This window comes from Eriocheir sinensis, chromosome 27, assembly GCF_024679095.1.
Source record: "Eriocheir sinensis breed Jianghai 21 chromosome 27, ASM2467909v1, whole genome shotgun sequence".
NCBI classification, from domain to species: domain Eukaryota; kingdom Metazoa; phylum Arthropoda; class Malacostraca; order Decapoda; family Varunidae; genus Eriocheir; species Eriocheir sinensis.
In genome coordinates this window covers 543,047-556,933 of record NC_066535.1, presented here as the reverse complement: position 1 = coordinate 556,933, position 13,887 = coordinate 543,047, and the positions used below count along the sequence as shown (strand labels likewise).

The 13,887-nt window shown below is 43.7% G+C and overlaps 1 protein-coding gene across 1 annotated transcript in view; it reads right to left on the bottom strand.

The window, feature by feature from the left end:
- Positions 1–13,887, bottom strand: part of LOC127004267 (uncharacterized) — a 76,072-nt gene that overhangs the window by 32,620 nt on the left and 29,565 nt on the right. The gene's annotated exons all lie outside the window — the stretch shown is intronic.

The following is a 13,887-nucleotide window of genomic DNA, read 5'->3' as shown; positions in this document are numbered from 1 at the left end:
GCAGTCTCGTCAGATGGGATAGTGGGGACATGGAGTGTGTGTGTGTGTGTGTGTGTGTTTGTTAACGGCTCGTTTCACCTTAATTGACGAGTGATAGATATTCCACAAACTTGAGCAATCGTTTCTGCCACGGAATAATAATTTGTATCTGTAGTCCTGGTAATACTAACTGTAGTACTTTTTAGTTGTTATTTGAAAGACATTTTTGCGACTGGCATTTGATTCAGACAATGGGACTATGCAGACCTGGGTGTGATATCGTGATTACGAGTGGAGCAATGATCGATGTGATGTAGGGGGAAGTGGAGGGTAGGCGAATGAATGGGAACGAAGCAGCGAGGGTTTAAAGGGGTGCGGCGGTGCCACATTCCATTCTGCTGATCAGCTGATCGCACGGTTGGACATTTGATTCAGACAATGGGACTATGCAGGCCTGGGTGTGATAACGTGATTACGAGCGGTGCGATGGTGTGATGTAAGGGGAGTGAAGGGTAGGCTAATGAATGGGAACGAAGCAGAGAGGCTTTAAATGGGTGTGACGGTGCCACATTCCATTCTGCTGATCAGCTGATCGCACGATTGTCGCGCCATTATTGCTGGAGACTCAACTTATATATTTTCAAGTAATTTTAAAGACAAGCGTACAATAAGAACAAAACACAAAGTCACGGTAACACCACTGTACATATATTCTTTAAATAATTTTATAGACAAACAATACGTGTAAATACTAAACAATACAGAATGTAACAGGAACATCACTGTACAGCTGGCAACACTCCCGCTTGGTCCACCCACTGTTGCCAAGACTGGCCGAGATAGTAACCCGAAACACTCGCAGTGAGCTTCGCTTGAAGCATTCATTGATGGGAGGGAAAGTTGAAGCTCACTGCTAGTGTTTCGAGGTTGCTATCTCGGCCAGCCTTGACCACAATAAACAAACAATAAGCAAACAATACAGAGAGTCACGGCAACACCACTGTGGTACATATATTTTTAAATAATTTTAAAGACAAACAATAAATACATGTACTAAACAATAGCGAAAGTCACGGGAACACCACTGTATTTTAGGTAAGTCCTAATATGATGGATGCAACACCACTGTACATATAATTTTAAAACAGGGATTTCCAACCTTTTCAGCACAAGAGCCCCCATTAGGTAATGACTGCATTCACGATGTCCCCGTCCCCCCTCTGAAACATACTCCTACGGGCCCGTAAGAGGGTGCGCCCACCAGGTTGGGAAACACTGTTTTAATAGGCAAACAATAAATACTAAACCATACAGAAAGCCACGACAACTCCACTGCTGATTTTTGTTAAATTTTAACACAACGGACGCAGCAACACCACTATTTTTTTCATAATACGTTTCAAGACAAAAAATAACTAAAATAACAGTGAAGCTCAATTTTGGTACTCACCTTGCCGCATCTTCTTCCAGTAGAGGCCAGTTTCATCAATGTTGAACACTTGCTTTGGGAGAAGTCACCATCCTCAATCACCTTCAAGAACTGGGCAGGGAAGGCTTCAGCAGCCTCTTTATCAGCGCTGGCGGCCTCTCCCTGAAGCAGACGTTGCTGAGACCGCCCTCTTGCGAAAGCGGTCAAACCACCCTCGACTGGCCTTAAACTCCTCCAGCTCCCTTGGACTGACTGGCGAACCTGACGAAGGTCCGGGCTGGTCCGGGTCGTCCACTGCCTCCTCGTCCTCAGGCTGCATGCTTCCCCACAGGGCGCGTGCCCATTCCTGAATCAGAGCAAGCGAAATAGGTATTTTCTTTGCACTGCAGTCGTCTATCCAGGCCACCAGCAACTGCTCCATCTTCTCCAGTCTGACGCTCCTGACTCTGGTGATCCTGCAGGCTGAAGGAAATTCTGCAGCAGTTGTCACCATCTTCTTGTAAATGGCCTTTTTCTTTGTCACTGTCCCCACCGTGGAAGGTGCAAGACCCATGGCGCGCCCGATGTCACTGACACCCTGGCCTTCCTCATGGCGTTTGATGATCTCTAGCTTCTTCTCAAGGGTCAGGATCTTGTGCTGCTTTTTCTTTGGAGGCTGCTCAGAGGAGGATGAAGTGACTGGGCGCTTGGGAGCCATGATGGAGGCAGATAAAAAACAAGAGTGAGCGAAAAGTGTGCGTGAACTGTTGACGGCGCGACCGATATAGACATCGGTGCGAAACAGTGGGCGCGAAACTGTCGTACTTTTCGTATATGACATGTCTTTCGTGAACCGAAAATTGTCCTATATTTTTCACTTTCGTATATCCGAATTTTCGTACATCGAGCTTTCGTATATCGGGGATTTCCTGTACTACTACTACTACTACTAGTACTTACAGTGCCCTCTTGAGTTTTGCGCTCACTTTATTCCAAAGGTAAAGCGCTAAAGTCGAGGATCGTGAAACTCAAGGTATTGAAAACACTGAAAAAGCGCTTATCTGCTCCGACCCGTGTTTTTTTTTTTTTTTTTTTTTACATGTGGACCTGATGATTGGCCCCGAGTCTGTCATGGCGCAGGCAACTGTTTATAGAGGTGCCATTATAATTGGCTCATGCTGCCCCCCAGAGCTCACATTTTTTCCTCTTTTACTCCCTTATCTCAAAATCCGTACCTTGGAAAAAGGAAGAAAACAAGAAGAGAGAACGGGTCGTTTTAAAGGCACAGATGAAGCCTTGCGATTGGTTGAGCTCTGAAAACATGCTTATGATTCGCTGGGAGTCCGATGACGTCATCGCCGGCGCTCACCCGGTCAGCAGCCGCGCTGCCTTAACCCTTTCCTTGCGCACAGGACGGGACGCGACTATCCACTCAGGTGCAGTCAGGCAGCCCAATGGGGGGTCTCTTTTAACCTCTGTATCTCAAAAACTATTCATCACAGCTAAAAACCAAAAACACCATTGGAAAGAGGAGGTCCAGATCTATAGGAGTCGGTTAGGTATGCCTCTCTTGCGAACGTACATGCACGTTCAAGGAGTGTTGAATGTTAACACTTACGTCGGTGCGTGAGGGATGATCAGCCATATTGAGGGAACTGCGGACATCTCTCCTTCAGATTCTGGCAAGGGAGTATTGCCAACTGCAATATTTACAACTATTTGGTCAAAGAATCAGTCAGGTGATAAGTGAAGCTATGCAAAAATGCCGCTAGATTGGGCAAGAACATCCACCAGTTACTCGTCCGTAAATTTGCCGCGCTGGGCTGATATGATTTTCCACCAAATTTAGTGAAGAACCCACTCAATTAGCAATCCTGTGTTGTGAGAATTAGTGTTGGAACACTTTCATACGCAGGAGATTTGAGTGCGGGTGGCGCTCGCAGCGAGCGTTTAGCACCACCAGCAAATACAGGTAACTCAATTTACGCGAGTTTGGTTTACGCGTTTATAAATAACGCGGGGTCCAAAATCCAAATAAATGTTTAATTTACACGTTTTTTTTCACTTATACGCGATATTTTATGGAGTGGCCACCAGATGTCTCACGCAACTGGACTCGCACGGCGCCGCGGCCATACAGCTGAGCTCAGTTCTTCCCGCGCGCCACTTGAACAACAATACAGTACCCACGCTGCCACGCCACTCAACAATAGGGGTGGGCAGGTACCGGTACCAGTATCGGTACTAACGGTACCAGCTATACGGTGCGGTACCGGTACCAGACTGCTCGGTACTGGTGCCAATACTAGCCAGTCACTCTTGGTGTCCCTCATTTCTTCCTCACACGAGTGAGGCTGAGACTGAGTGCCTGAGTGGATATCTCGGTGATATAGATATTCTCTCTCTCTCTCTCTCTCTCTCTCCACTGAATGAAGTGAGTATTTATTTTTCGATAGAAACCTACCTCTTGTTTGATTTACATTGTTTTTGATTTACGTGACCTCTTCAAGGACACAATACTCGTGTAAATCGAGTGTTACCTGTACTACTACTACTACTCCTACTATTACTACTATTTCCACTACTACCACTGGTACTACTACTACTACTACTACCAATAATAATAATAATAATAACAATAATAATAATAACAATAATTATAATAATAATAATAACAATAATAATAATAACAATAATTATAATAATAATAATAACAATAATAAATTGCCAGGTTGTGAACTTTGTTTTCATAAAATTAAAACCCCTCCTCCCTGGATGCCGTTTTTAAATGTCCCATGCTGTTGCGTCATAGCCGGACATATGCATCAACATATGCGGTATCATTCAATGCTTGTATATACGTAAAAGCATTAGAATATTATTTTCTCCGTAAATTTTGCCACTAGTTATTCTCTGCGCGGCCCGCTGGCCTGTGGAGTGGAGAGCAGGCCGAGGTAAGTGACAAAAACCAGTGCCTCGCGAGACACAAGCGGGAAAGTGTGTCGCATTTTTTCTCTCCACTCCAGCCAAAAAAACGTCCTTGCATATGATTTACAAGTGCAAGGCAACCAGAAAGAGAGTCATTAATATCAAGAGGGCTTATGGAGCGGCCAAGACTCAGAAAACAAGGAAGAGAGCAGCGTAGAAGCCAGGTAGATTGAGTGAGTGTAATGGCACTCCATTTGGCACTCCCAACGAGCCGGGCCACAACTCACCCTGCCAGTCACCACCCTCATGGGTTTCGCGACTTGCTACAACACGTAGTACTAATCACACCCTTCTCCACGACCACCTGCCTCGTCATCACCTACTCCACCATCACCTACATCACCACCAAATGCAGTCAGCTACATTGCCTTATGAGACACCACTGCAACTCCAACCACAGATTATTCACAGCTAATGTGTGAACATTGAGCCTAATTACAAGGAAAACTTTCATCACCGTGTCGCTTTCTTAGCTACAAACACTGTTAGAGAGACAGACTTGCCCAGTGCGGTCGTGCAGGAACACCTTGACTTTGACACCCTCACCTTTGATTGATTAAAACTATATTATAAAGGGGGAACAGATGCCTAATCATTCTCCAGTAATTCAACAAGTATACAGTACCCTCTCGAGTTTCGCGCTTGCTTCATTCCGAAGGTGTGGCACTAAACTCGAGGATCGCGAAACTTGAGGTATTGAAATCCATGTAAAAGCGCTTATTGGTTCCGACCCGTGGAAAATAATGACCTTTTTTTTTACTTTACTCCCTTGTGAACACAATTTTTTCGACTTTACTCCCTTGTTATTTCAAAATATGTACAGGTAACTCGATTTATGCAAGTTTGGTTTACGCATTTTTTAAATAACGTGGGGTCCAAAATCCAAATAAATGTTTAATTTACACGTTTTTTTCACTTATACGAGATATTTTATGAAGTGGCTGCCAGATGTCTCATGCAACTGGACTCACACGGCGCCGCGGCCACACAGCTGAGCTCAGTTCTTCCCGCACGCCACCTGAACAACAATACAGTACCCACACTGCCATGCTACTCAACAATAGGGGTGGACAGGACCCGGTACCAGTACCGGTACTAACAGTACCAGCTATACGGTACGGTACCGGTACCAGACTGCTCGGTACCGGTACCAATACTAGCCAGTCGCTCATGGTGTCCCTCATTTCTTCCTTACACGAGTGAGGCTGAGAATGAGTGCCTTAGTGGATATCTCGGTGATATGGATATTCTCTCTCTCTCTCTCTCTCTCTCTCTCTCTCTCTCTCTCTCTCTCCACTGAATGAAGTGAATATTTATTTTTTGATAGAAGCCTACCTCTTGTTTGATTTACATTGTTTTTGATTTACGCGACCTCTTCAAGGACACAATACTCGCGCAAATTGCGAGTTACCTGTACCTTGGTAATAGGCAGAAAATTGGAAGTGAGAACAGGTCGTTTTTAAGCCGCAGTTGAAGGCAGCTGCCTTGTAATCCACAGCGCACATTCGTGGTGGACAGGAGAATGACTAATTTCATCAGGGAGATATTTCTCGCAACACTGGCCAGTGTGGACCTTTTTCTTCTTCTTTTGACCTGTAACGTTTTGTATCGCTTCTTAGGTCCTCCTCCACACTTTTATACTTCACAACATGCACTTAGGGCTGCTTTCACAGTCATTTTGTTTGCTTGATTGTTACCGATGGTGGCGATCGCCGCTATAGCATTTCCACGTGAAACTGGGCGATAGGGTAGTGGCGGGTGAGGGGTTAGCCTAGCCCCGCATTTACCACACACCCTCAACATCTCTTGCTTCGTCTGCAGCCGTCACTACCCCATGGGCCAGTTTCACGTGAAATACTAAGCGGCGACAACGTTGCCAGATTGTCGCACTCAGCCGATTATATTTCCCGACATCTTACCCTTAAATTGTCTTCTGGGCTCCAATACCGAAACTCATTTATAGTTATCGTTAAAAGAGTTAGATCCTGATGTTTCTTGGCAATAGTTAGGCGTCAGAAACCGGTAAATACTATGCTCCGAGTACGACAATCTGGCAACAGTGAGCGGCGATCGCCGACATTGGTAATGACCAAAACAAACAAAGTGACTGTGATAGTGGCCCTTATACAGTACCTTCTCCAGTTTCGCGCTATCTGAGTTTCACGATCCTCGAGTTTAGCGCTTAGTCCTAAATTCTTACCATCATGACTTTCACACATTACTGCCATGAGTTTCGCGTTCCTTTGACATGTGTGGGTCACGTCTACCTACCGTCGGCGTCATGCGTGCTGCCTTAAAAGGCGGTGTCCGACCATTGGGGCTATGGGCAACCGCGGCTGCCCGTATGCCCAACCGGGACCGAGTTGTTGGTTGTCCGTATGAATGGACAACGGTTGTGAGTACGAACGTGGGTACGTGGGTACCTCACGGCTGCATGTAAACAAACAGACGACGGCAGTGGCTGAGGAGTGAGGAGCAGTGGCAGATGGCCCACCAAGAGACTTGTAAAATGGACTGGCAGAGCTGCTTTGCTTACTACTTGATTAACAAGATAAGAGAACACCCCGTGCTGGGGAACCACAGTCCAAAAAACTTTTTTCTCGAGTCTATGAAAATTGTAGATCTCCCAGTGATGTTTTCCTCTTCTTCTTCTTTTGACCTGTAATGCATGGCAGCGACGGTGAAAAGTAACAGTGGAAAATAGCAAAAGGGCACAGAAAACCAAAATCAGGGAAAAAAAAGAACAGAAAAACACCCAAGTTCAGGGTGAAGTGTATAAGTGCGCACTGTGAAGTAAATTAGGGTCGCTTTCACAGTCACTGTTTGTTTTGATCGTTACCAATGGCGGCGATCGACGCTATAGTTTTCCACGTGAAATTGGCCTATGGGGTAGTGGTGGCTGCAGAGAAAGCGACAGGTGTTGAGAGTGTGTGGTGAGGTGCGGGGCAAGGCTAACCCCGCAGCCGCCACGAGGTGCCGTTGTAAAGGCAATATCTCTGACACCATCACATCACATAACTACCCATCGGCCAGTTTCACGTGGAAATACTAGAGCGGCGATTGCCGCCATTGGTAACGATCAAGTGCATGTTGTCAAGTATAAAAGTGTGGAGAAGGAGGACCTAAGAAGCGATACAATGCATTACAGGTCAAAAGAAGAAGGTCCACTATACACTGGCCGGTGTTGCAAGAAATATCTTCTCGCTGAAATTAGTCATTCTGCTGTCCACCACGCATGCGCGCTGTGGGAATACACAGCATTAAAAGTGTTAATTTGCCTGGATTTGTTCTTTTTTGTCCGCTTGTGGTCTTTGTGAGCGGTGAGGGAAATATCGAAGCAGTAAGCAAGTTGAATCTCTCTGCGAGCTATTTAGCGATTGCGGCGGCAGTTTACGTTCAATAGGCATTGAAAAGTTAATCATGATGTTAGTGATTTGATGATATATAACAAAAAGTTAGCAGATTATACCATATCACACAGAAAACTACCAGAAGCTATAGGTTTGTCCAACTGTACCACAGGTGACCGTGACAACACCACGTGGATCACAAACGTGTATTCAGAACTGCCAGGCAATTGTAAGGCAGCCGCCTTCAACGGGCTTAAAAACGACCTGTTCTCACTTCCCATTTTCTGCCTATTACCAAGGTACGTATTTTGAGATAACAAGAGAGTAAAGTCGAAAAAAATTGTGATAACAGGGAGTCAAGTTTGTTTTTTTTTTCCCACAGGCTGAAACCAATAAGCGCTTCTATACCTTCAGAATGAAGCAAGCGCGAGACTCGAGAGGGTACTGTATACCCGGAAAGGTACAGCTAACTCTCGATTTACGCGAGTATTGTGTCCTTGAAGAGGTCGCATAAATCAAAAACAATGTAAATCAAACAAGAGGTAGGTTTCTATCGAAAAATAAATATTCACTTCATTCAGTGGAGAGAGAGAGAGAGAGAGAGAGAGAGAGAGAGAGAGAGAGAGAGAGAGAGAGAGAGAGAGAGAGAGAGAGAGAGAGAGAATATATCCATATCACCGAGATATCCACTCAGGCACTTAGTCTCAGCCTCACTCGTGTGAGGAAGAAATGAGGGACACCATGAGCAACTGGCTAGTATTGGTACCGGTACCGAGCAGTCTGGTACCGGTACCATACCGTATAGCTGTTACCGTTAGTAACGGTACTGGTACCGGTACCTGCCCACCCCTATTGTTGAGTAGCGTGGCAGTGTGGGTACTGTATTGTTGTTCAAGTGGCGCACGGGACGAACTGAGGGTAATTGTGGAGATTCACTACCCACCTCCAAAATATGATATTACACCTCCATATTATACTTAGGGGACGAAATGCATGTCCCTTAACCATAATATGAAGGCAGAAAAACTTAAAAGTAAGGAGAGAAAGAAAATGAAAAGGCATATTATACATACGTGTGCTATTTGTTGTCGGCGTCGGCGGCGGTGGCACTGATGCCAACGATCCGGTTAGCGATGGTACACTAGGTTAGCAATGGTACGTTTATTTAGCGATTAGCCCACACATGTGAGACCAGGTCCACCACGCGTGGTTATATATTTTTTTTTAGAACACGCACCTTTACCCAAAGGGTTTTGTGAAGGTTTGGGCCAGGTATTGTATTAGGTAAAGGTGCGTGTTCTAAAAAAAATAAAATAACCACGCGTGGTGGACCTGGTCTCATATGCGTGGGCTAATCGCTAACAAAACGAACCATCGCTAACCGGATCGTTGGCAACACTGCTCACCTGCCTCCGCCGCCGACAACAAACAGCGCACGTATGTATAATATGCCTTTTCACTACCTTTACCACTTTTTCTTTACTTTTTAGTTTTTCTGCCTTCGTATTATGGTTAAGGGACATGTATTTCGTCCCTTAAGTATAATATGGAGGCGTAATATCATATTTTGGAGGCACGCAGTGAATCTCCACAATTACCGAACTGAGCTCAGCTGTGTGGCTGCGGCGCCGTGTGAGTCCAGTTGCGTAAGACATCTGGCAGCCACTCCATAAAATATCGCGTATAAGTGAAAAAACGTGTAAATTAAACATTTATTTGGATTTTGGACCCCGCGTTTTTTCAAAAACGCGTAAACCAAACTCGCGTAAATCGAGAGTTACCTGTATATGGAAACGTCATAATAGAGAGGGTGCAAAGACTTACAGAAGAGAAAATCAGTGAAGAACAAGGAGGCTTCAGGAAGGCAAGGGGATGTGTGGATCATATATATTCCTTCAGGATGGTAGTAGAAAAAATAATGGCAAAAGGAAAGAAACTATACGCTGCCTTGGAAAAAGCTTATGACAGAGGCGATTGGATTGCATTGTGGGATGTTTTAAAGATTTATGGTGTGGGAGGAAAACTGCTTAGTGCAATAAAGTCTTTCTATGAGGATGCATCTGCATGTGTCAAAATTACCGGAGAAACAAGTGAACATTTTGAGATAAAAGACCATGGTTATTCAATATTTATATGGATGGTGTTATTAGAGAAATGAAGGGCAAAGTTGGGGAAGTTGGAGTAAGAATCATAGCTGGGCATGATAACAGAAAACCTTATTCCCGATAACCGATAACTGATAATGGAAAACTGTATCGGTGATAACTGATATTCATTAACTGGAGACACAAATATAGGCGATAACCGATACCTGATATAAATCCACAATTCCGATACTAGCTGGCGATAAGTCCGATAGGCGAAAACGATACTATATTGATATTTCAAATAAAAAAACAGATGAATTCAAATTTTCATGATCTGTATTTTAGAAAAGTTACAAAACCTGAAAACCACACGTTGACATGTACTACCTATGGACGGTGATACCAGAAACACCTGAACCGGTGTTGTGTTATTTGGTGTCCCCACCGTCAAAGCAGGCGCTTTTGTTTACAAACACTGGTCTCTCGTGAACTCCGCATGCTCAGACCAGCAAGCGTAGACCTCTACAGTCTCACAATGCTTTTTAACCATAATTAAGAGTTGCTGGAAGGCTGAATCAGACATACAGTACCACTACCACCATCCCCGCTGTTTCTAGAACGACACTCTGTACGAGTTGTATTTATATGTACAGAGTGTCGTTTTAGAAACAGCATTGATGGTGGTACTGTATGTCTGATTCACCCTTCCAGCAACTCTAAATGTGTTAAAAAGCTTTATGAGACTGTACAGGGCTACACTTACTGTTCTGAACATGCGCAGTTCATGAGAGACCAGTGTTTGTAAACAAAAGCGCCAGCTTTTGATGATGAGACACCAAATAACACAATACCGGGTGCCTTTAATACCATGGCATGCTCACAAACGAATATGGAATATCAAATTTGAGGCAGTGAATAATCATTTTTTGGGCAAAGTTAAATGATTTTTTCTTTAATATATTGATTTTTGAGTCTAACATAAAAAATAACCTAGTGTTTTAATGTTGATGATCTAAGTATGAAATCTCTTCACCGAAGATATTTCATACCCCGAAGTTTTTTCATACAACACCGGGCGCCCGGGCCACGCATGCACAGTAGGGAGGAGACAATGTTTTTTTTTCTGAGAGGTGGAAAAAAGTAGCGATTATCACTAGTTTGGTTACAAAAGTAACGAGGATACCGATATATATTTAAATTAATAGCGGATGGCCAATAACCCGATTTTGTTATCAGCGATAAAGTATCGCGATAACTTATCACGATAACGCCCAGCTATGGTAAGAATGTTTGATGAGGGAAGGAAGTGGGTACTGAATTCGATACTGTTTGCCGATGACACAGTGCTCATTGCAGAAAATGAAAGTTACCTACAAAATTTGGTCAATGTTTTTGATAGTGTCTGTAAAAGGAGAAAGCTGAAAGTAAATGTCAACAGAAGTAAAGTGATGGTTTGTGAGCGAAGTAGAAGTGAGGTTGAAGATTTTGTATGCCCATATAGAGTGGGAATTGAATGTGAAAAAGAATGCAAAATAATTTTGAATGATGAAGAAATGGAGGAGGTCAATGAGTTTAAGTACCTTGGATCAGTTATGTGTAAGCATGGTGGTACGGAGAGAGAGATAAGATTTACATAGATTTACATAGAAAATCAGACCACACAGACCCCATGGTCCAGACTTGGTGGTCTGTCCTTAAACCTAAGTGATTTTACATTAATCAGAAGACTCCAAAACGTTGCATTTCTACTCTAGTTGATATTAAGTTGAAGGAAGTGACGGTCGAGCTTATTTTTGAAGGAGTTAATCGTGTTACACTGGACCACTGATGATGGGAGCTTATTCCATTCTCGCACTACAACGTTGGTGAAGAAAAATTTGGTGCAGTCTGAATTTACTTGTCTACATCTGAGTTTTACGCCATTGTTCCTCGTGCGCAAAGTGTCATCGATCATAAACAATGTTGATCTGTCTACATTCGTGAAACCATTAAGTATTTTAAAACATTCGATCAGTTTTCCTCGGAGGCGACGTTTCTCAAGAGAGAACATGTTAAGGGTAGAAAGCCTTTCTTCGTAGGATTTGTTGCGCAAGGAAGGGATAATTATTTTCGTTGCCCGACGCTGAACACCTTCTAATTTAGCAATATCCTTTGCATGGTGAGGAGACCAAAACTGTACCGCATATTCCAAGTGGGGTCTGACTAAACTGTTGTAGAGCTTTATTATTACATCTTTATTCTTAAATAAAAAGTTTCTTTTAATGAAGCCCAACATTCTGTTCGCTTTATTTGCTGCATCGATGCATTGCTGTGAGAATTTGAGGTTTGACGCTATTTTGACCCCCAAGTCCTTGACGCATTGAACGCTTTTGAGTTTAACGCCTCGAATTTCTTAATAAAACTTTTTATTACTCTATCCAACTAGAAGGACCTGGCACTTTTCTACGTTAAAGGGCATCTCCCATCTATCCAAGCTGAAATTTTGTGCAAATCCTCTTGGAGGCTTTGCCTGTCTTCGTCAGTGAGAACCGAGTTACCAATCTTTGTGTCGTCTGCAAATTTACTAATGCGGTTATTGAGTCCAACATCCACGTCGTTGATGTAAATAATGAAGAGCACTGGGCCAAGAACCGAGCCCTGAGGGACGCCACTAGTGACAGGCGCCCACTCTGAGTTAAATCCGTCAATCACTACTCTTTGTTGTCTGTTGCTCAACCAATTCGCGATCCATTGGTTTACCTGACCGTCAATACCTATTTGTTTTAATTTGTAAAGTAATTTATGATGCGGGACTTTATCAAACGCTTTCTGGAAATCAAGATAGACTACGTCCAGTGATTTGGTTACGTCATAAACAGTGAAGAGGTCGTTATAAAAGGTTAATAGATTTGATAGGCAGGATCTTTTGTTTCGGAAGCCATGTTGTGAGTCCCCAATTAATGAGTGGCTTTCAAGGTAACTCACAATTTTGTCTCTAATTATGCCCTCAAGTAGCTTACCTACAACCGAAGTTAGACTAATGGGCCTGTAATTACCTGGTACTTTTTTGTCTCCTTTCTTAAAAATCGGTGTCACGTTAGCCTTTTTCCAATCTGAAGGGACAATGCCTTGTCGCAAGGACATATTGAATACGGTTGTGAGGGAGGAGAGTATTTCGCATTGCAAGGAATAAGGGTGGTAGGGTCTTTGGGACGAATCATGAATGGCAGAAGTGTGAGCATGGAGGTAAAGAGGGATTTGAGAAATACAATAATAGTACCAACCCTCACATATGCAAGTGAAACGTGGGCCTGGAATGAAAGTCAGAGGTCTAGAGTGCAGGCAGTGGAAATTAGTTATTTGAGGAGTGCTTGTGGTGTGAGTAGAATGGACGGAATGAGTAATGTAAGTGTGTACGAGCGTTTTGGAATGTGTCACGGGGGTGAAGGGAAGAAGTGTGGAGTGGTGGAAGAAGTGAAGCGACAGACTTTAAAGTGGTTTGGCCACATGGAGCGAATGGAGGAGAGTAAGATGACCAGAAGGGTGTATGTGAGTGAGATAGAGGGAGGGAATGCTAGAGGACAACCTCCAGTGAAATGGAGGGATGGGGTGCAGGAGTACGTTAGGGAGAGGGGGGAAAGATCTTTGAGAAACTTTGAGCAGGCAAGGAGGGAGTGTCTGGATAGAGAAAGTTGGAAGCTCTTCTGCCGCGGCCATCCCTTGGTGGAAGCTCCTAGGAGCAGGCGTTGATGAAATGAATGAATGAAAGGCAACTTTTGCCCAAATATTCCAGGCTGAGGCCAGGGCCGCTGAAAAATATACCCAGGGTTTAAGGGTTAATTAGTGACAATGATGTCAGTGGGACAATTTGGGGCCTGAAAAAATAATGTGATTTATTTATAGCACGGCCCTCATCTGCAAGATGAAAGTGATTTCCAGCATTTTGTACTCACTGCCATGCCTCCATGAGGAATAAAAAGGAGAAACAATAAATTGAGACTTTCATGAATGTTTTACTATCCTACACCAAGATAAAGCAGAATAAATGTCCTTTCCTTGGAAAAAGAAAAGAAGAAAATGGACAACCCATATTCTA